Raw genomic sequence first — 23,187 nt, forward strand, 5'->3', positions numbered from 1 at the left:
TAAAAGACTCACACCCAAGTGCTGTGTGAATTTGAGATGCGGAAGCCCCATTTTTAAGGCAGTGACAAAAATTACCTTTGCACACAGACCCCAGTCTTCTCATGAGAGAAGCTTTCAGATGAGAAATTCCAGAATTCCATTTTAAACCTGGAAAGGAGGAGGTTTGAAGAGAAGCCTTCCAGCAAAACCATGGGAAGTTTTTAGTGTTTCCACTAGAGGTCAGGCATTCCTAATTTTCTTTCTTCTCTTTTCCCCTTCCTTCCTTCTTTCTTTCCTTCTTTCTTTCCTTCCTTCCTCCCTCCTCCCTCCCTACTTCCCCCTCCTCCTCCTCCTTTTCCTCCTCTTCCTCCTCCTCCTTCTCCTTCTTCTTCTTCTCTCCCTCCCTCCCTCTTTTTTTTTTCCACCAGTGTTAGACTGGCTTCAAAAAAAAAAAAAAAGGAAAAATATGAAGAAAAAGTCCTAACGACTGTATAAATAGGATACATATTTTTTAATTCATACCTGATTTTATAGATATGCTTTCAAAGTGAGTCATAAATGGATTTGGGCTTGAGAAACAGTATGGACTCTCTGATGAATCCAAGATGCCCACATGCTGTTTGCAGCAATCCTGTCATAAGGATGGGATGTCATCCAGCCACTGACAGAATTCTATACCTTTGGGATGAGAAAGGCATATGGAAAAGAAAGATGCCGAAGAGATAATGTGCATGATGTGACAAAGAGATTATGAATTTAGGATATAGAAAAGCTTGAATGTGAACACTTGCTTCGCGATTTATTAGCTACATTGACATTTGGATGAGTTGCTTGACTTTCCGAAACTTTAGTTTCCTCATTAAAAAAAAAAAAAATGAGGATAATACCTCTTTCACAAGCTATTATGAGGCTTGAAGAAAAAGTTACCTAAGGGGCGCCTGGGTGGCGCAGTCGGTTAAGCGTCCGACTTCAGCCAGGTCACGATCTCGCGGTCCGTGAGTTCGAGCCCCGCGTCAGGCTCTGGGCTGATGGCTCTGGGCTGATGGCTCGGAGCCTGGAGCCTGTTTCCGATTCTGTGTCTCCCTCTCTCTCTGCCCCTCCCCCGTTCATGCTCTGTCTCTCTCTGTCCCAAAAAATAAATAAAAAACGTTGAAAAAGAAAAATTAAAAAAAAAAAAAAAAAAAGTTACCTAAAACTCCCAACACGGTTTCTAGAAATTTGCAGATGTTGAGAAAATGTAATTTTCCTTTTATTTTATTTATTTTTTTTCAACGTTTTTTATTTATTTTTGGGACAGAGAGAGACAGAGCATGAACGGGGGAGGGGCAGAGAGAGAGAGGGAGACACAGAATCGGAAACAGGCTCCAGGCTCCGAGCCGTCAGCCCAGAGCCTGACGCGGGGCTCGAACTCACGGACCGCGAGATCGTGACCTGGCTGAAGTCAGACGCTTAACCGACTGCGCCACCCAGGCGCCCCGTAATTTTCCTTTTAAAATAGCATTCTGTTCACACTTCTCTAAGTCAGTTAGTAACACTGGTCTTATTATTTGGGCATGTGACTTTTTTTTTTTAAAGTCATGTAACAGTATTTGTCTATCTATTCAACCATCTTCCACCCTCCTTGTTCTTTTTAGTTTCCCCAAGCTTTGTAAGTGTCAAGTAACATGGGCTGGATATATGAAAGCTCATGACCAACTCTGCCAGCTTTCTAAGGAGCAGAAAACACTTTTTAAAAAGTTTATTTATTTTGAGAAAGGGAGAGAGAGAGAGAGGGAGGGAATGAGCAGGGGAGGGGCAGAGAGAAAGGGAGAAAGACAGAATCCCAAGCAGGGTCTGTGCTGTCAGGACAAAGCCCGGCACAGGGCTCCAACCCACGAACGATGAGATCCTGACTTCGGCTGAAATCAAGAGTCAGAGGCTTAAGCGACTGAGCTACCCAGGTGCCCCAGGAACAGAAAACACTTTTAGTCAAAAGTTACCACAATGCACCTGGATGACGGAGAAAGGGAAAAGTGGGTGGGAGGGAAATGGCAGAAAGAGAAAAAGAAAGATGTACTAATTTTTATGGTCAGTTTCAGCTTAATACCACCCTTTATGTTCTCAGATGACTGATAAACAAGCAAAATGTAGTGAAATCATGGATACCAAACAGATTCTGTCTTGTTACCACAGTGGTTTTCTACCTAGCATGCAGAATCATCTGGAGAAACTATTAAGACACAGGTTGCTGGACCTCAGCCCCCAGAGTTCCTACTTCACAGGGTCTGGTGCAGGGTTCAAAAATTTGCGTTTCTAATAAGGTCTCAGGTGACTCTGATGCTGGACACACTTTGAGAACCAATGGTTTAGCGTAGCCACAGAATTTACAATCCAACTGTGGAAAAGAAAATGGAATCATGATAAGAAACCTAGGCCCAATTCTGATCTTCCATTAATTCACCATGTGACAGGAAAGGTCATTACCTGTCATGCCTTCATTTGCTTACCTGTGAAGGGGAACAATGTCTGTTTACCCATGAGATCAAATGAGGGTGAAAAATGAAACAGGTGAACTAAAACTTTGCAAAGTTAGAAAATGCTCTGTAGGAACTAAGCATGATCAACAATTCCGAACTGCATACAATAGCTGATTTGAGCTGTCAACTTGAGAGTATCAGGGGATGCCCAGATTTCTGGTCAAGTATATCTGGATGTGTCTGTGAGGGTGTTTCTAGATGATACTAGCATTTGAACTGGTGGGTTCAGTGAAGTAAGTTGCCCTTTCCAGCATGGGTGGGCACGGACAAAAACAAGGTGGAGGAAGGAGAAATGTGCCCCTGTTTTCTGCCTCACTGCTCAAGCTGGAGCATTTCATCTCATCTTTTCCCACCCTCCAACTGGAATTTGCATCATTGGCTCCCCTTCATTCTCACGGCCTTTGGAACAAATTGCAGACTCAGCTTTCCTGAGTCTCCAGCTTGCAGATGACAGGTAGGGGGATTTCTCAGCCTCTATAACTGCATGAGACAATTCCTCATAATACATCTCCTTTTATATTCTATTGGCTCTGCTTCTCTGGGAAATGCTAATACACAGCCATCCGTTACTTAAAAGGTTTTCTGAAGATTGGTGAGTGATGGTCCTAGGTTCTATTTTGGGTTCTGCCTCTGACTTACTCTGGACACACACCTGACCTTACTGGGCCATAGTTTTCCATTCAGCAAAGGGTTTAAGGATGGTCTCTAAGGTCTTCCCAATCTAAAAGTGCATGGTTCTATGGTCAGAACATAAGCAGAAACTGGGGCTCTGGGCAGTTGGGCAGGTGTCAATATCGGGAACACTGCCTTCCCTTTGAGAGCTGAGGGCACACGTGGATCACCTAGCAGTAACCTGAGGGGCATGAGTTTTGCCCAAACTTCAGTATTGACCAGTCACAGAACCCAGGTGTGCCAAAGCCCCTGCCGGCCCTCGGCATGAACTCTCAAACATTCCAAAATAAGGCTCCACACTGGCTATCGTTACTAAACAATAAACATCATCATTGGGCAGGTACTATCAGAGCCCTATACCATCCATTCAGTTGATAAATACTTGAGATTCTGCTCTAAACTGTCTTGTGTCATGCCCTCCCCATACATCCCACGGCCACTGGGTGTCACCGTCACTGTGGAGCTTAGGCCCCCACATCTCTCACGGGGACTACTGCAATACCTCTTAATTGGATCCTACTCCCCAGCACCATCACCCAGCATAACCTGCCAAAAGGAGCTTTGTAAAGGACAGCTCTGACTGAACACATCATTCACCTGCTCAGAATTCTTTGACGGTACCCCCATCTCTGTCAAGGCCTCCTACATTCAGAGGCCAACTTCTATTTCAACCTCATCCTACTGTTCCCTTATATTTCTCACTGGCTCTAGCCTTAAAGTGAAGCCCCCAAACTATACCAGTCCCCCAAATATGTCCTGTGCTATCAGGTCCCCAAGACTTTGCTTATTCTCTTCTCTTTGCCCTCTGTCTTTGCCTGATGAAATCCCGCCAATTCTACCCCTTCTACAAGCTTTTTGCCTCCTACCCCCTCCCGCCCCCGACATACTCTTTCCTTTCTCTCTTCGCACTGCCTTTTGATTAACCTGATATGAAATTTCATGACATTTACGGTGTGACTGGTATTACAGCTATTTGAGCGTATTTCCGTGTCTCACACAAGATCATGTGGTTTTCTGAGGACAGGGATGGACCTTACTCATCACCTCTGTCCCTGAGTTCGCTGCCTAGGGATTAAGCTATTGAGATCTAGGAACAGTCTGTCCAGACACAGAATGAGCCGCTGTAACATGAACTAGCTTGTATAGGACTGGCATTATGTCAGCACAATGAAAGTAGTGTTAGGGTCATACGTAATTTTCCAAGAATGTTAATATTTTGTACAACCAAGGAATAGCCACTAAACAAAACATGCTCAAACACAGCAGAATGTAGCATCCCGCAGACAGAATGATGCTCACATTCCTTTTCACTCAGACTAGGATGTAATCTGTCCTGGAAATGCTTTTCTTTTAAAAAAATTTTTTAACATTTATTTATTTTTGAGAGAGAGAGAGAGAGCAGGGGAGGGGCAGAGAGAGAGACACACACAGAATCTGAAGCAGGCTCCAGGCTCTGAGCTGTCAGCACAGAACCCAACATGGTGCTCGAACTCACAGACTGCAAGATCATGACCTGGGCTGAAGTCGGACGTTTAACCAACTGAGCCACCTAGGCACCCCCTTATTTTCTGATTTTGGTGCATTTTACCTTTGTCTTCAAAATTCAACAACTTTATCTTGTCTTTTTTTTTTTCTCTAAAACACTTTCTGTAAAGCCACCTTCCACTTTTTTTTTTTTTTTGTAAAGGTAAAGACCTACATTGGAGTAATATTTATTTTTCAGTATTGCTATTGCTTTTGTTAATGCCCTGGTTCCAAAGTCAAATGTGTTCTGAGTGATCTGCACACAAGCTCTGTCACTTTGAGAGTGCAGTTTTGCAGAATTCAAGGATTTTAAGGAATCCTCCTTATTCTGTAACTGCATCGTTACATAAATGTCTAGACTAGGACTCAACCAGTGATAGAAGTCAGACTGCTGTCTGTAAGAAAGGAATGATTACCAAGTCCCTCAGTATAATTCCCTTGGATGTCAGTTATTCAGCCAGCTCTCAACTAACTAAAAATCAGAGAGGCAAGGAGGGACCCTCTTCTGCTAAAATCTGGAGGTGCCAAAGGAAATGCTCCTGGGGATGAAAGGGCTGCCCTGAGCTGCCACTAGAATATAAATGACTCAGTTTTCCTGGAGAGCTGAGCAGTCTGGAGAGTGCCAGAGGCCTCTGGGCTTCTGAAGAGTGGAGGGGACATCTAAGGGAAAGCAGCATAGAAAAGGGGAATGAAAAAAAGATAAAAAGAGAGGTGGGACTCAATATTTCCAGAGTATCTGCTATGAGCCAAGTATATTACTTGTTATCTCAATTTGTAGATGAAAAAAACTCTTGCAGTTTGGTGCTTTCTACTCAATTTACAAGAAAAGAAAATCAGGCTCAGCGGTTAAAGGATCTACCTACAGTGATCAACAAAGGTTGCCAGAGTTCCAAACACTCGCTGGCTGTTCGTTGCAATGGTGGCTTCCAAACTGAGCCCAAGGGCCAGGTCTCCTGGGGAGTCCTGCATGACTGGAGGCTGGGTGGGTGGGAAGGGTAAGGAAGTCCCCTGCCCGCCAAATGCACCACAGGGGCAGAACCTGGGTCTCCTGCCCACTCCAACCACTTGTATCTGTTTTACATATTGGGCTTCCTCTGATGCCTCTATCTGAAGTAAGAGTACTACAGCTTTAAGAGAGAGGGAAAGAAGGTCTGAAAATCAAGCTGGCTATTTCCCAATTCTGCCCGAGGCTGGCCTTCAGCAGAAAAATAAATCAGTGCTTACAAAAGATCTACTCTATACAGAATGCTGTTGGGGGGGGTTCCCAATTCCCTGCTCTAATCATTCTAAAGCTGTCTAAAACAGACTTCACTTTTTGCCAACTTTACTGGCTCATTTGACTATTTCTACCCCTCTGCAGACCCTGCAAGGAGGGTCAGCAGTTTGCAGAAGTGGAGGCAGCAAGCAGAGGGGATCTTCCAGCCCCACAGCAGGTGCTCAGGGGAGGAGAGAAGCCATGGATCTTGAAAGACCTCATGCGAAGCGGGACACCTGATGATCCCAGGGTGCTGAGGCTCTCTATGAGAACGTCACTTCCCCTCTCTAGGTCATGTCCTCACTCCCAACTGAGGTGGGCAGACTCGATGGTCTTCACTGTTCTTTCTGACTCTCCGGAGTCCAGACAGATAAAGAGTGTTGTGTTCCAGAGTGGAGGGGAAAGACAGGGATGTAGGAAGAGTGAATTGGCAGCAAGTCAGAGATCAGAGGTGTAAAGCAAATGCCTCCTAGATGCATGCAGAGACAAACACAGACCTTCCAGACAGAGATCTCTCTAAAAGTCATGAGTACTAAGGAACACATGGAAACGAAAAGTAAAGAAAGACATTCTGAGTGCTGATATCACTGAAACAGAATGGTACAGGACACATCTTTCATTCCCCTGAAATAACAACTCCTAACAACAGAAAAGGGAATTACAGACCTTTCCAAATTCCTTTCAAAATCTAGGTGAGTCTCCATGTTGCAGGGAAAAGACACGAGTGGAAGTTTCTTTAAAGCAGTTAGAAAAAAAAATAGCAGGTGCTGGATTTACAGGCAGTCTCTGGGCAATGAACGATCTGTCACCTTCCCCTTCTGGTATTGATTCTTGCCTCAGACAGATGACAAAGGACTGCGGATGAAAGTGTGTGGTCCCAGGGACTGCTCAGGGTAGGTGTGAGCCCTCCTCCAGCGTCCTGCCCCAGGCGCTCTCTGCAAAGGCCCTGTGATCCCCCCCCCACACTTCCTGGGAGCAGCCCAGCTGTCCTCCCCTGCACACATCTGGAGGTGCCATAGCTGGGCGACCTACACAACATACAGCTCCACCACCTGTTTTCCATTCCCAGAAATCTATTGAAAACAATCAGAATGGTCTCTGACATTGGGCACCCTTCAAATAATAACATACATGTCACTTATTTGAAACTTCTCTGACGCTGTCGCCTTCCAGATATTCCTAATGCCACTATCTAATCATGCCTGGACTCCTAATAACACAACCCGTTTGCTGAGCATCTACTTTGAGCCAAAGGCTGCTTATGTATTAATCTTTATGATGCCCCTGGGTAGCATGAAGAAATGGAATCTCTGACGTTAAATAATGCCCAAAGGTATACAGTCTGTAGATCTGGTCTTTGAACCCAGGTATCTGACTTAAAAGACAAAATGGGCTTATGGAGATCACATGGGTGAGTTGTGACAACTTATCCACATGGGCTTTCCCCTTTCCTGCAGCTCATCCTCACAACACCTCCTCCACTGTTGCCCGGGGAGACGGCCAAGGAACTGAAGCTTTCAAACACCAGGGGGTCCAGAAGTGAAAGAAGCTGGGAAATACAGGGGCAGACAAGGAAAACTGAACCTGGAGCTAGACTTCCAGGCCTAAATTGTCTGTCTTTTCCCTCTCCTCTTGCCAGAAATTCTACCAATAAGGTTCATTTTCATAATTAAAAGAAGAAAATGGAAATTGCTTTTTGGGAGTTAAGGCTCTAATTACCATTTACTCCTTAGGATAAATGTGTTTGATCAGAGCATGACCTTCTCACTGCGCTGGAAACCACCACCCAAAATGGGGGAGTTTTGATCCAGAGTGGACTGAGTGCTCTGTAGGTTAATAAATCTACAAATGATGGTGGGTCATCAGAGTACTGGAAGTCCCTGAGGACAGATGTTAGAGACAGGGAGGCTGCAACAGGCAGTGCCAGGAGATGACTCTTGTCAATTTCAAAACTGCTCCCTTCTCTCTCCCTCTCCCTTCCTGCAGCACTGACTGCTACTTCCCAAACACAAGCTCGTTAAGACTAGTATTATAGTTCGGCTGCAAACTAACTGAACACGGCACTTGTGAACCTAGACACTACTTGGGATGTTTTTACATAAAATATGTAATTTAATTCTTTTTTCTTAACGTTTATTTATTTTGAAAGAGAGAGAGAGAAAGTAGGGGCAGAGAGAGAGTCTCAAGCAGGCTCCAAACGGTCAGTGCAGAGCCTGACCGGGGTTTGAACTCACGCACCATGAGATCATGACCTGAACTGAAATCGAGTCAGATGCTTAATGATTGAGCCACCCAGGTGCCCCTGTAATTTGATTCTAAACAAACAAATACATATCCCTCTTATTGCTAAATGTGAGGCCACCAAGAGGCATCATTAATAGGAAGCCAATAGATGCTTATTGCACATGCCCCAAGCATGCTTAAATAGTATCAATCCAAAGGAAAATAGGGAGTGGTGAATCTGCTTAAATTCTTCATTCTTTTTTTTTTTTTTTTTTTTTAAATTTTTTTTTCAACGTTTTTTATTTATTTTTGGGACAGAGAGAGACAGAGCATGAACGGGGGAGGGGCAGAGAGAGAGGGAGACACAGAATCGGAAACAGGCTCCAGGCTCCGAGCCATCAGCCCAGAGCCTGACGCGGGGCTCGAACTCACGGACCGCGAGATCGTGACCTGGCTGAAGTCGGATGCTTAACCGACTGCGCCACCCAGGCGCCCCTAAATTCTTCATTCTTAATAGGAGTTGTTTTCAGATGTGGTTGAAAAGAAGAACCTGTGATACCCTGGAGAGTGGCTTCTACTGCTTCACTGTAATTTGGGGTTTCTCTTCAAAATAAGCTTCAATAGAAAAGGTATTTAGGACACCAATTTTTTTAAATTGTTTTTTTTTTAGCGTTTATTTATTTTTGAGACAGAGAGAGACAGAGCATGAATGGGGGGAGGGTCAGAGAGAGAGGGAGACACAGAATCGGAAGCAGGCTCCAGGTTCTGAGCTGTCAGCACAGAGCCCGACACGGGGCTCGAACTCACGGAGCATGAGATCACGACCTAAGCTGAAGTCGGACGCTTAACCGACTGAGCCACCCAGGTGTCCCTAGGACACCAATTTTGATTGCATGGTGGGATGATTAAAATGGGATTCTGCCAACTAACTTTATTACTCCCGCACTTTTAAATACCCACCTAGAAGTTATCCCAACAGACAGAAGGGCAAATGCAAATGACCAGGCTTTGTAAACAATCCTAGGTAGGTAGGTGTTACCAGGGTGACTGTGAGGCCACATGAGTGATCTAAAAGAGCCTGGCCATTCCTATTGAGCTGGTGACTCTCCCTGTGGCCAAGAGCAGGTCACTTTACCTTTCACGGCTTTTTCTTCTCTGGGTGCACAACGAAAGGAAACATCCCATCGCTCACATTCATCCATCTCAAAAGTACATGGGTCCTTAGAACGTCTAGTCTAACCACTGCATTTGGCATTCATGAGAAGTGAAGGCCAGAGAGGCACGGCTAGTAGCTAAAACTCACAAAGCTAGTGTCAGGGTCATGACTAGACCAACACTTCCAAATTCTTAAACCAATGCTCTGATGCCCAGGTTTAAGAGTCAAGTGCTACCAGACAGAGGTGGTGAAACGCGCTATAAGTGTAGACATAAATCCTTCACAGGACAGCCTGATCATCATACGAATGCCAACAATTGGCTGACATTTGATTTCTATAGTTTCTACTAAACAGATATGATAGAATATGATAACATAATATGTTAGATTTTTGACACATTTACAAGCTAGTATAGTATTTGTTCACAGTTAAATCTGCATTTTTATGCATATTATTTTCACACTGAATATTCTGAGCTCTGGTTTATTTATAGGTGGCCTGAACCAAGCACGTTTAAAATAAAGAAAATCAAGATTACCTGCAAAGAAATTCCACTTAGAACAGCTTAATTTTAATTAATGCCATACCAAAAACAAAAAAAAAAATCCAATTTGCTTTAAAAATATTGAGTAAATCAATGTCTGATAATCTCTAAAATTACTTGCAGCTGGAGAATTCCTAACTGCATCTACTCACAGCTTAACAAAATGCATTTCTCCAAGATAAATCTACTCTTCTGAGAGCTGGAGAGAAGGAAAAAGATTATTCTTGGCTGGCTTGGACTTTCGTATATCTAATTACGAATTTTGTAATTCGTATGTGTAAAAGGTTAATTTTGAAAGCCCATGCCAACCCATTTTATTCAAACTGATTTCTCGCTTTGAATAAATTAACAGATTCAAAGGATGAGAAAATATAAAAATCCTGGAAGTAATAACAAATACTTCCATGAGAAGGCTATCCCACAGATAGCCTATGGATCGATCTTTCGTCCAAAAAGACAAAAATCCTCTCTAGGCTGCTATGTTTACTAGGAATTTGTTTCTGTGGGAACTCTGTCAGTAAAAGTAGCAATGTCTTGTGCTGGCAGTATACCCAGTTTCATCAAGAGAATCCTGGACAGTAAGAATAGGGTCAGCTCACTGAGGGACTTAAATCCCAAAGGAAGAACTTAAGATTTCATCCTGTAAAACCACGGCATCCACCTTCCCCTCAGACTGCAAACTCGCTCAGTGTAAGAACAATGTTCCATGGTACTTAAGGCCCTCATTATAAAAGTTCAATGAACATTTGTTGGATTAAAGAAGAAACAATAAATTACTAATGAATGTCAGGAGGTGTAATAAGACTTCAAATAACTTGGCAAAAACTATGAGGGAAAGCTGGAGTTTGTTGTCAAAGTGGGAAAGAGTACAGTATGGGAGAAAGCTTTCTAGTCAAGGTAGTATCTTGAGTTAACCTCCAAACAAAGAAGGTGGTTTGGGGATGTGGGGTGAGTTCTAGAGCTACTTCTGCTATTAAACTATCTGAATTCTGGAAAAAAAAATTAACTTTTCTAGTTAAAACTTTTCTAGTTTTGCTTTATGTATAAAATGAATAGAGACAACTTTTAAAAGATTTTCAACTCTAATATGATTAAAATAGCTGATGTTCATAAAGATGTGATTGAGTTTAATAAGTAGTCCACAGACTCCTTATTTAAGGAGGAAATTACAAAATAAATATGTTTATATATATAAATATATAATGTTTATTTTTGAGAAAGAGACACAGAGTGTAAGTGGGGGAAGGGCAGAGAAAGAGGGAAACACAGAACCTGAAGCAGGTTCCAGGCTCTGAGCTGTCAGCACAGAGCCCAATTCAGGGCTCGAACCCACGAACCTTAAGATCAGGCCCTGAGCTGAAGCCAGATGCTTTACCAAGTGAGCCACTCAGGCGCCCCTAAAGGAAATATTTTTAAGATTTTTTGTTTAAACAAAAAATGTTTTATAACATCAGCCTTGACTGTTACCCCTTCTCCAAAAGTCATTCTTTTATCTATGTTGTGTTCCCACATCAAGCCATGCCTGTGTTTTATGACATTCCCATAAACCCCTTCTAGAAACTACATAGAGAAAAGATGCTCAAAAAGTCCTGGGAGGACACAGAAGAAAGTCCATCCAAACACGTCTTCCCAATCTTCGCCTTCTTATTTCAGGAGCAACTTAAAATATTACTGCTCTGAATAGCTTTCCACGATGATGTCCAACTTAGGGAACTTCGTGTGTGCTTTGATACTGCTGTGTGCACCCCCAGCATGTCTCTGACCTGCTCTACTTACTCACCTGTCTCGCTATTGCAATGTAAACTCCTGAGAGAAGGGGCCCAGTGGTGCCCTGGCCTACTTTCCACTCTATTACCAGTTCTTAGCACAGTAACTGGCACCCAGTAAGCATCCCAAGTGCTTTTTGAATGAAGAAGAAGATGAATGGGAAAACAGAGGCTGGGATAAATGTGTGTGGGGGGAATGCAATTCATTTCAGGCAAATTCTCTTGCCAAGGAAGTAAAAAAATGGAGTGTGTAAGGGACCTCAGAGATCATCTGGTCCAACCCCCTCATTTTCCAGAAGCCAAGGAATCTTGGCAAACTGCCCCACGAAATAGAAAAGGAAACATGCAAAAGAGTATTAGGAAAAGCAAACATTCTCTCTAATAAATGAGGATACCAGCCTACACAATCTGCAAGTAGAACTTAAATCGTTTTAAAAAAAAAATTCATGGTGCTAATTTTATTTCGCCTTTATTAGTGCCTTCAGTGAGTCCACCTATTCCCTAGCCGTGTCAAGCCTACATCATACAGGCTCAATTACTTAGTATGTAGATCAGGCAAGGTTCTCCCTTGTCTCCCTCCTGCGTTTCTCCAGCCTTTCAACGCTCATTAGCACCTCCAACAGAAGGCTGAGGAAATGAAACTCCAATTTATCAATGTCAACTGTTGAACCAGCAAATTGCATCAATCCCACCCCCACATGGAAGTGTTTGGACAATTCTGAATCAACAAGATGTTGGCAGCTGTGTTCCTATGGTTCAGTAATTGCATTGTTTCCTACTGTGCTCTACGGTTGTGAAATGAATTTATTAAATAACCAACACAAAGGGAATGTGGTGTGGGCTAGTGGAAACAGCTCTGGGCTGGTGTTGGGATTCTGTCTTAATAGTCTCCCACTTTGACCACCAGCCTTGACAATAGTTTTTCTGGTCCTCAGGCTCCTAAAATCACTTAAGAAGGTAATTCTACCCTGGGTAGTAGAGAAATCTAGGGTACCTAAAATATCCTGTGCTTTTCACTCCACATACAGATTTAACATTGATCGTATTCTCTCTATATAGGAACCTAGTATGCTTACTTTCAGCCTACATTATGTATGGCCTTTGTGTATAAGATCCATGACACTAAATGGTACACCATGCTCGATGAATCTGTTAAGCCCAACTGGCCACTTCACACTGGAAGACAATGATTAGGAAAGGAAATTGAGCCCAGGCACATGAAGCGTATAATGGTGGAATTTAAACACCCAATTCTATGGTCTTTGGCAAGTTTGCCAATTGGTATTTTGCCAGTTGTCTTAGGTTATTAAAACTTGTTGGTGGTTTGTAAATCTAGGCCGATAACTGGCTGTGTGATGGACTGAGAAAGGTTTTCAAATGAAGATGGAAAACTTATCTGGTATGCTATTCCAGCTACAAAGGAAGAAAAACAGATAAGCTTAATAAAATCAGCCCTTTTCAGTAACTCTTAAGCCAGCCTCTAAATCTTAGAAGGCAGGCAAGGTTTGAGAGTACAGAGAATGTCTGCAGAGGGTCACCCTGCCGAGGAGCAGGTGGAAAGCCTCCCTACCTCTCTGGTTTTAGCTGGGCCCTAGATAGTGCAAAGTCTTTTGGGTTGTTGGAGTATTCTCCTGGACAAAAAGACTAAGGGGAGGACACGTTCTCTTCAACTGGGAGTTTGACCCTGACTCGGGGTCCAAATTTTGGCCTCAACGGTCTTCCTATTCTTTCTTAAAAAGCAAATAATAGGGGCGCCTGGGTGGCTCAGTCGGTTAAGCGTCCGACTTCAGCTCAGGTCATGATCTCGCAGTCCATGAGTTCGAGCCCCGCGTCGGGCTCTGGGCTGATGGCTCGGAGCCTGCTTCCGATTCTGTGTCTCCCTCTCTCTCTCTGCCCCTCCCCCGTTCATGCTCTGTCTCTCTCTGTCTCAAAAATAAATAAAAATGGTTAAGGAGACTGGGGGAAGATGGCGGCGTAAGAGGACGCTGGGCTCACGGCGTGTCCTGCTGATCACTTAGATTCCACCTACACCTGCCTAAAGAACCCAGAAAACCGCCAGAGGATTAGCAGAACGGAGTCTCCGGAGCCAAGCGCAGACGAGAGGCCCACGGAAGAGGGTAGGAAGGGCGGCGAGGCAGTGCGCGCTCCACGGACCGGCGGGAGGGAGCCGGGGCGGAGGGGCAGCTCGCCGGCCAAGCGGAGCCCCCGAGTCTGGCCGGCAGAAGCGGAGGGGCCGGACGGACTGGGTTCCGACAGCAAGCGCGACTTAGTGTCTGGGAGGTCAGAAGCTAACAGCTCTGCTCGGAAAGCGGGAAGGCTGGAGGACAAAGGGAGAGAGAGCTGCTGAGCCCCCGGACGGCAGAGCTCAGCTTGGTGGGGAACAAAGGCGCTCGCCAGCGCCATCTCCCCCGCCTATCCCCCAGCCAAAATCCCAAAGAGAACCAGTTCCTGCCAGGGAACTTGCTCGCTCCGCGCAAACACCCAACTCTGTGCTTCTGCGGAGCCAAACCTCCGGCAGTGGATCTGACTCCCTCCCGCTGCCACAGGGCCCCTCCTGAAGTGGATCACCTAAGGAGAAGCGAGCTAAGCCTGCCCCTCCCGCCCCCGTGCACCTTGCCTACCCACCCCAGCTAATACGCCAGCTCCCCAGCACCACAAGCCTGGCAGTGTGCAAGTAGCCCAGACGGGCCACGCCACCCCACAGTGAATCCCGCCCCTAGGAGAGGGGAAGAGAAGGCACACACCAGTCTGACTGTGGCCCCAGCGGTGGGCTGGGGGCAGACATCAGGTCGGACTGCGGCCCCGCCCACCAACTCCAGTTATACACCACAGCACAGGGGAAGTGCCCTGCAGGTCCTCACCGCTCCAGGGACTATCCAAAATGACCAAACAGAAGAATTCCCCTCAGAAGAATCTCCAGGAAGTAACAACAGCTAATGAACTGATCAAAAAGGATTTAAATAATATAACAGAAAGTGAATTTAGAATAATAGTCATAAAATTAATCGCTGGGCTTGAAAACAGTATACAGGACAGCAGAGAATCTCTTGCTACAGAGATCAAGGGACTAAGGAACAGTCACGAGGAGCTGAAAAACGCTTTAAACGAAATGCAAAACAAAATGGAAACCACGACGGCTCAGATTGAAGAGGCAGAGGAGAGAATAGGTGAACTAGAAGATAAAGTTATGGAGAAAGAGGAAGCTGAAAGAAAGAGAGATAAAAAAATCCAGGAGTATGAGGGGAAAATTAGAGAACTAAGTGATACACTAAAAAGAAATAATATACGCATAATTGGTATCCCAGAGGAGGAAGAGAGAGGGAAAGGTGCTGAAGGGGTACTTGAAAAAATTATAGCTGAGAACTTCCCTGAACTGGGGAAGGAAAACGGCATTGAAATCCAAGAGGCACAGAGAACTCCTTTCAGACGTAACTTGAATCGATCTTCTGCACGACATATCATAGTGAAACTGGCAAAATACAAGGATAAAGAGAAAATTCTGAAAGCAGCAAGGGATAAACGTGCCCTCACATATAAAGGGAGACCTATAAGACTCGTGACTGATCTCTCCTTTGAAACTTGGCAGGCCAGAAAGGCTTGGCACGATATCTTCAGTGTGCTAAACAGAAAAAATATGCAGCCGAGAATCCTTTATCCAGCAAGTCTGTCATTTAGAATAGAAGGAGAGATAAAGGTCTTCCCAAACAAACAAAAACTGAAGGAATTTGTCACCACGAAACCAGCCCTACAAGAGATCCTAAGGGGGATCCTGTGAGACAAAGTACCAGAGACATCACTACAAGCATAAAACATACAGACATCACAATGACTCTAAACCCGTATCTTTCTATAATAACACTGAATGTAAATGGATTAAATGCGCCAATCAAAAGACATAGGGTATCAGAATGGATAAAAAAACAAGACCCATCTATTTGCTGTCTACAAGAGACTCATTTTAGATCTGAGGACACCTTTAGATTGAGAGTGAGGGGATGGAGAACTATTTATCATGCTACTGGAAGCCAAAAGAAAGCTGGAGTAGCCATACTTATATCAGACAAACTAGACTTTAAATTAAAGGCTGTAACAAGAGATGAAGAAGGGCATTATATAATAATTACAGGGTCTATCCATCAGGAAGAGCTAACAATTATAAATGTCTATGCGCCAAATACCAGAGCCCCCAGATATATAAAACAGTTACTCATAAACATAAGCAACCTCATTGATAAGAATGTGGTCATTGCAGGGGACTTTAACACCCCACTTACAGAAATGGATAGATCATCTAGACACACAGTCAATAAAGAAACAAGGGCCCTGAATGATACATTGGATCAGATGGACTTGACAGATATATTTAGAACTCTGCATCCCAAAGCAACAGAATATACTTTCTTCTCGAGTGCACATGGAACATTCTCCAAGATAGATCATATACTGGGTCACAAAACAGCCCTTCATAAGTTTACAAGAATTGAAATTATACCATGCATACTTTCAGACCACAATGCTATGAAGCTTGAAATCAACCACAGGAAAAAGTCTGGAAAACCTCCAAAAGCATGGAGGTTAAAGAACACCCTACTAACGAATGAGTGGGTCAACCAGGCAATTAGAGAAGAAATTAAAAAATATATGGAAACAAACGAAAATGAAAATACAACTATCCAAACGCTTTGGGACGCAGCGAAGGCAGTCCTGAGAGGAAAATACATTGCAATCCAGGCCTATCTCAAGAAACAAGAAAAATCCCAAATACAAAATCTAACAGCACACCTAAAGGAAATAGAAGCAGAACAGCAAAGGCAGCCTAAACCCAGCAGAAGAAGAGAAATCACAAAGATCAGAGCAGAAATAAACAATATAGAATCTAAAAAAACTGTAGAGCAGATCAACGAAACCAAGAGTTGGTTTTTTGAAAAAATAAACAAAATTGACAAACCTCTAGCCAGGCTTCTCAAAAAGAAAAGGGAGATGACCCAAATAGATAAAATCATGAATGAAAATGGAAATATTACAACCAATCCCTCAGAGATACAAACAATTATCAGGGAATACTATGAAAAATTATATGCCAACAAATTGGACAACCTGGAAGAAATGGACAAATTCCTAAACACCCACACTCTTCCAAAACTCAATCAGGAGGAAATAGAAAGCTTGAACAGACCCATAACTAGCGAAGAAATTGAATCGGTTATCAAAAATCTCCCAACAAATAAGAGTCCAGGACCAGATGGCTTCCCAGGGGAGTTCTACCAGACGTTTAAAGCAGAGATAATACCTATCCTTCTCAAGCTATTCCAAGAAATAGAAAGGGAAGGAAAACTTCCAGACTCATTCTATGAAGCCAGTATTACTTTGATTCCTAAACCAGACAGAGACCCAGTAAAAAAAGAGAACTACAGGCCAATATCCCTGATGAATATGGATGCAAAAATTCTCAATAAGATACTAGCAAATCGAATTCAACAGCATATAAAAAGAATTATTCACCATGATCAAGTGGGATTCATTCCTGGGATGCAGGGCTGGTTCAACATTTGCAAATCGATCAACGTGATACATCACATTAACAAAAAAAAAGAGAAGAACCATATGATCCTGTCAATTGATGCAGAAAAGGCCTTTGACAAAATCCAGTACCCTTTCTTAATAAAAACGCTTGAGAAAGTCGGGATAGAAGGAACATACTTAAAGATCATAAAAGCCATTTATGAAAAGCCCACAGCTAACATCATCCTCAACGGGGAAAAACTGAGAGCTTTTTCCCTGAGATCAGGAACACGACAGGGATGCCCACTCTCACCGCTGTTGTTTAATATAGTGCTGGAAGTTCTAGCATCAGCAATCAGACAACAAAAGGAAATCAAAGGCATCCAAATTGGCAAAGATGAAGTCAAGCTTTCGCTTTTTGCAGATGACATGATATTATACATGGAAAATCCGATAGACTCCACCAAAAGTCTGCTAGAACTGATACATGAATTCAGCAAAGTTGCAGGATACAAAATCAATGTACAGAAATCAGTTGCATTCTTATACACTAACAATGAAGCAACAGAAAGACAAATAAAGAAACTGATCCCATTCACAATTGCACCAAGAAGCATAAAATACCTAGGGATAAATCTAACCAAAGATGTAAAAGATCTGTATGCTGAAAACTATAGAAAGCTTATGCAGGTAATTGAAGAAGATATAAAGAAATGGAAAGACATTCCCTGCTCATGGATTGGAAGAATAAATATTGTCAAAATGTCAATACTACCCAAAGCTATCTACACATTCAATGCAATCCCAATCAAAATTGCACCAGCATTCTTCTCGAAACTAGAACAAGCAATCCTAAAATTCATATGGAACCACAAAAGGCCCCGAATAGCCAAAGTAATTTTGAAGAAGAAGACCAAAGCAGGAGGCATCACAATCCCAGACTTTAGCCTCTACTACAAAGCTGTCATCATCAAGACAGCATGGTATTGGCATAAAAACAGACACATAGACCAATGGAATCGAATAGAAACCCCAGAACTAGACCCACAAACGTATGGCCAACTCATTTTTGACAAAGCAGGAAAGAACATCCAATGGAAAAAAGACAGTCTCTTTAACAAATGGTGCTGGGAGAACTGGACAGCAACATGCAGAAGGTTGAAACTAGACCACTTTCTCACACCATTCACAAAAATAAACTCAAAATGGATAAAGGACCTGAATGTGAGACAGGAAACCATCAAAACCTTAGAGGAGAAAGCAGGAAAAGACCTCTCTGACCTCAGCCGTAGCAATCTCTTACTCGGCACATCCCCAAAGGCAAGGGAATTAAAAGCAAAAGTGAATTACTGGGACCTTATGAAGATAAAAAGCTTCTGCACAGCAAAGGAAACAACCAACAAAACTAAAAGGCAACCAACGGAATGGGAAAAGATATTTGCAAATGACACATCGGACAAAGGGCTAGTATCCAAAATCTATAAAGAGCTCATCAAACTCCACACCCGAAAAACAAATAACGCAGTGAAGAAATGGGCAGAAAACATGAATAGACACTTCTCTAAAGAAGACACCCGGATGGCCAACAGGCACATGAAAAGATGTTCAACGTCGCTCCTTATCAGGGAAATACAAATCAAAACCACACTCAGATACCACCTCACGCCAGTCAGAGTGGCCAAAATGAAGAAATCAGGAGACTATAGATGCTGGAGAGGATGTGGAAAGACGGGAACCCTCTTGCACTGTTGGTGGGAATGCAAATTGGTGCAGCCGCTCTGGAAAGCAGTGTGGAGGTTCCTCAGAAAATTAAAAATAGACCTACCCTATGACCCAGCAATAGCACTGCTAGGAATTTATCCAAGGGATACAGGAGTACTGATGCATAGGGGCACTTGTACCCCAATGTTTATAGCAGTACTCTCAACAATAGCCAAATTATGGAAAGAGCCTAAATGTCCATCAACTGATGAATGGATAAAGAAATTGTGGTTTATATACACAATGGAATACTACGTGGCAATGAGAAAAAATGAAATATGGCCTTTTGTAGCAACGTGGATGGAACTGGAGAGTGTGATGCTAAGTGAAATAAGCCATACAGAGAAAGACAGATACCATATGGTTTCACTCTTATGTGGATCCTGAGAAACGTAACAGAAACCCATGGGGGAGGGGAAGGGGAAAAAAAAAAAAAGAGGTTAGAGTGGGAGAGAGACAAAGCATAAGAGACTGTTAAAAACTGAGAACAAACTGAGGGTTGATGGGGGGTGGGAGGGAGGGCAGGGTGGGTGATGGGTATTGAGGAGGGCACCTTTTGGGATGAGCACTGGGTGTTGTATGGAAACCAATTTGACAGTAAATTTCATATATTAAAAAATAAATTAATTAATTAATTAATTAAAAAAAAAGAACTAAAAAAAAAAAAAAGGAACTTTCACTGTAATTGAGGGAAGACAGGCAATAAACAAAAACAGTACTCTCAAAAAAAAAATGGTTAAAAAAAATTTTTAATTAAAAAAGCAAATAATAATTAATAATTATGCTTTCTCTCAAACTAAGAAGCAGAATTTCATTTCTTCCCAATCTCCCTACCCAATTATTTTATAAACAGGGCTCAATTAAGATCCACCATCATTTACTGAGATCTACACACAGCCCAGTGGTTCTGGCCAGGTGGTAGATCATTTGCAGGCAGATTATTTACCGTAGGCTGATCATCTCCACAAGAGGGATAAGGACGGTTAAGGTTTAGGATAATGTATGTAAAGCACATGGCCCAGTGATGAATGCCCTAGACAAGTCTATCACAGCCAGACTAGATACTGTATTTACCATTCTCTGATTTAAACCTCATAAAAACCCTGTGAGGTAGGAATTATGGTCATTATCTTACAGACAGAGAAGTTAAGTGGCTACTCAAGGACATGAAGTTAGAAAGGAAAAGATTTAGGAACTAAAATCAGGTCTGGCTTTACTCCAAATCCCACCTGCTTTCTGCAACAAGATGTTGGTGTGAATCTCTAGGATATTTTGTTCTTCCTGGAGTGACTGGGCAGCAATGTCCTATAAGGCATGATTCCAGATAAATCAACTTCCTGTTTTGTCTGTTCTCCCTCTTTCCCAAAAAAAAAAGTGGAATGGAATATGTATATAGAGGCTTATTCCTGGAGTTTTACACTCTCGGATGCTGGCTACATACAAATTTACTCTTTTTTTCTAATTACTCTTTCCAAACTGCAGGTCGACAGCCTGAAGAGCAGTGCAGTAGAGGTCGAGTTTTGAAAAGTCACCCCTGATGCCACACTGAGAGCTGGGGATGAACACTCCTGGCCTAGCTACAATGTGCTGTGGTCTAAGACAGGAGGCCAAAGTTCCAGCTCACTTCTGCCTCAGGACTGGGGGCCGAGAAACCTGTATTCTCAATTCACATCTGCTGGAGCAAGTCGTTTCCTCATCTGGGACAAGTTTCCCCATCTGGAAAATGGTGGGTTTGGGCTGGCCGATATATTTCTTAAAGTCATGTTTCCTGAGGTATAACTTATAGACAATAAAATTCATCCCTCTGAAAGATACAGTTTGATGAGTTAGACAAAGGTCTACAGTTTTATAACTATAGCCACAATTAAGACACAGAAGATTTCCACCACCCCCCAGAATTTCCTCATGCCCCTTTGTAGTCAAGCCCATTCCTAAACCCGGGGCATTTCTGACCTGATTTCTGTCCCTATAGTTTTGTCATTTCCTGTCTGGCACATACATGACAAAGAATGTAGCCTTCCATGGTTGTCTTTCACTTAGTCTGACACTTTTTTAACATTCATCCATGTCGTTGAATTCATCAAATCAATAGCTTGCTCCTCTCATGGCATCCCTTTCATGGACAGGACATTTTGTTTATCCACTCAACAGCTGACACACAGTTGGGTTGTTTCTAGTTTTTTGCTAACATGAATAAAACTTGCAAACATCTGTGTCCAGGCCTTTGTGTGGACATACTTTCCTTTTCTCTCACATAAATACTCAGGAGCGTGACAGCTGTGCTATTTGTTAAGTGTATGTGTTTATCTTTCTTATAAAGTGTCACACTGTTTTCCAAAGTGGCTGTACCATGTTGCATTCCCACCAGCCATGTGTGGACTGGTTGGTTTTTAACAGATAGCTCTAGATAATGGCTGAGATTTCTATCTATGTCCCATTAATGTGTGGACTCTTCTTCTCATGAAATGCATCTCAGTGCTCCCCCACAGCACCAAGGACAGATGCCAAGTATGTATGTGAACTCAGTGTTGAGAGCCCTTCCAGCTTCAGTAGTCTATCATTCTGTTGCCTTCCCTAGACATCTTATTCTGCAATGGTGGGCACCAAGTAGCAGCTTTAGGCTGAAACCAGGTTGAGACAGACTGCAAAACTACTACTGACTAGCTATATAAGCATATCTCACAGGCTTGGCTTCCTCTTCTGCAAACTGGGAGCAATGATTACCTTCCTCTCAGGTTGTTGGAAGCTTAATGGTGTACGTGCTTCGCATACAGTAAGTGCTGAGTAAACAGCAGTTTTCAGCTTCTACAGTTACAGACTGGCATGGCGGATAAGGAAGTGGTAGGTGATAAACTTGAACCCCTTCCCAAGGTCCCCGGCAACCACTAGAATGTGAAAATGGAGGCCCCTGTGTTCCATCACAAGGCTCAAGGTCACTCTTACCTGTTAGGATGGTTTATTCACTCCTCTATTCATTTATAATATATGCATGTGTGTGTGATATTACATAGAGAGATGAACAAAAATGACACAGCCCCTCTCTTGCTGAGCTTACAGTCTAATATGCTCCTCTTAAGTGATGTGTAGAAAGACACAAGGCAGAAAGTTTGCCGTGGGCAAGAAGAAAGGCAGAGGGCCAGCATTCTAGATCACAGCAAAGTAGCTTAAAGTAGGAGCACTTAGGGGACTTCACCTCTGATTTTCATCTTGTTCGGGGAAATAAATTGTGAGTCTAGAGTTTTCCTGAGTGCTAGCTGATGTGTGTGTATGTAAGAGGGAGAAGGGAGAGAGGAGAGGGGAGAGGGGAGAGGCAAAAAAGGAGGATGAACAATCTACCAATGGGCATCTGAGCTCTGAATAATGCATTGACACGTTTCATTTTAAGCACTGTTTGTGTTCCATCCCACACCCCCCAACCCCCCTCGAGCTAATTACCTCGCCATTTTGAGCACCCAGCTGTTGCTGTCTGAAACCTGACCTTCACTGTGAAGAAGCTCACAGCTGCAGTGAGCTGCCTACCTAATAATTCAGGGGTTCTTATCGGCTTCATACCTCTCCTTTCCTCAACCAGCATGGTGAAACAGGCTGGTTTCCCTAGTTCCTTCTCCCCAAACCATCTGTCTCTCTGCCAAAATGAGAGGAGGAGGGCCAGAAGCAAGGGGATTATACGGGAGCCAGTCAGAATGCAGGATCTCAGGCTGCGTTAAGACCTACTGGATCAGGGTTTGTGTTTTAACAGGAGACCCAGAAAATTTGTAGGCACACTAAAATTTTACAGGTGCCAGAATGGGGCATAAATCCCAAAGAGTTTTCATCCATTCAATTTGAGAACCTGACCTAAGAATACAAGAGGGCCAAGCTGATCAGGCAGGACAGAGTGATATTGGAAAAGCAGTGTGGTGTGAAGGAAACAGCCAGCCCCCACGGAGCCTCCCTTCCTGATATCCGTGCCCTTGTGTACTCCCTTTGAACAGAGTCAGGTCTGTGTGGCAAACTGCATGTGTAAGAGTGACATTACGCAACTTTGGAAGTGAGGTCATAAAAGGCATTTAACATTTTCCTGCCTTGGTCCTTTGGATCACTTACTCTGGGGGAAGCTAGTCACCATGGTGTGGGCACCTGGAAGAACTTGTGGAGAGGCCCACGTGGAAATGAACTGAGGCTTCCCCCCCACCCCCCATGTCAGCACCAACTGGCCAACAAAGTGAGTGAGCCAGCCTGTAAGTGGAACCTCCAGCCCCAGTCAAGGTTGCAGATGACTGTACAACCAATGTCAAATCTGCACTTT

The 23,187-nt window shown here is 43.3% G+C and overlaps 1 protein-coding gene across 2 annotated transcripts in view; it reads right to left on the minus strand.

Moving 5' to 3' along the window:
* The window catches only part of MB21D2 (Mab-21 domain containing 2), a 121,376-nt gene that overhangs the window by 19,963 nt on the left and 78,226 nt on the right, over positions 1 to 23,187 (minus strand). The window lies entirely within an intron of this gene.

The sequence above is a fragment of the Neofelis nebulosa genome, chromosome 5 (genome assembly GCF_028018385.1).
Source record: "Neofelis nebulosa isolate mNeoNeb1 chromosome 5, mNeoNeb1.pri, whole genome shotgun sequence".
NCBI classification, from domain to species: domain Eukaryota; kingdom Metazoa; phylum Chordata; class Mammalia; order Carnivora; family Felidae; genus Neofelis; species Neofelis nebulosa.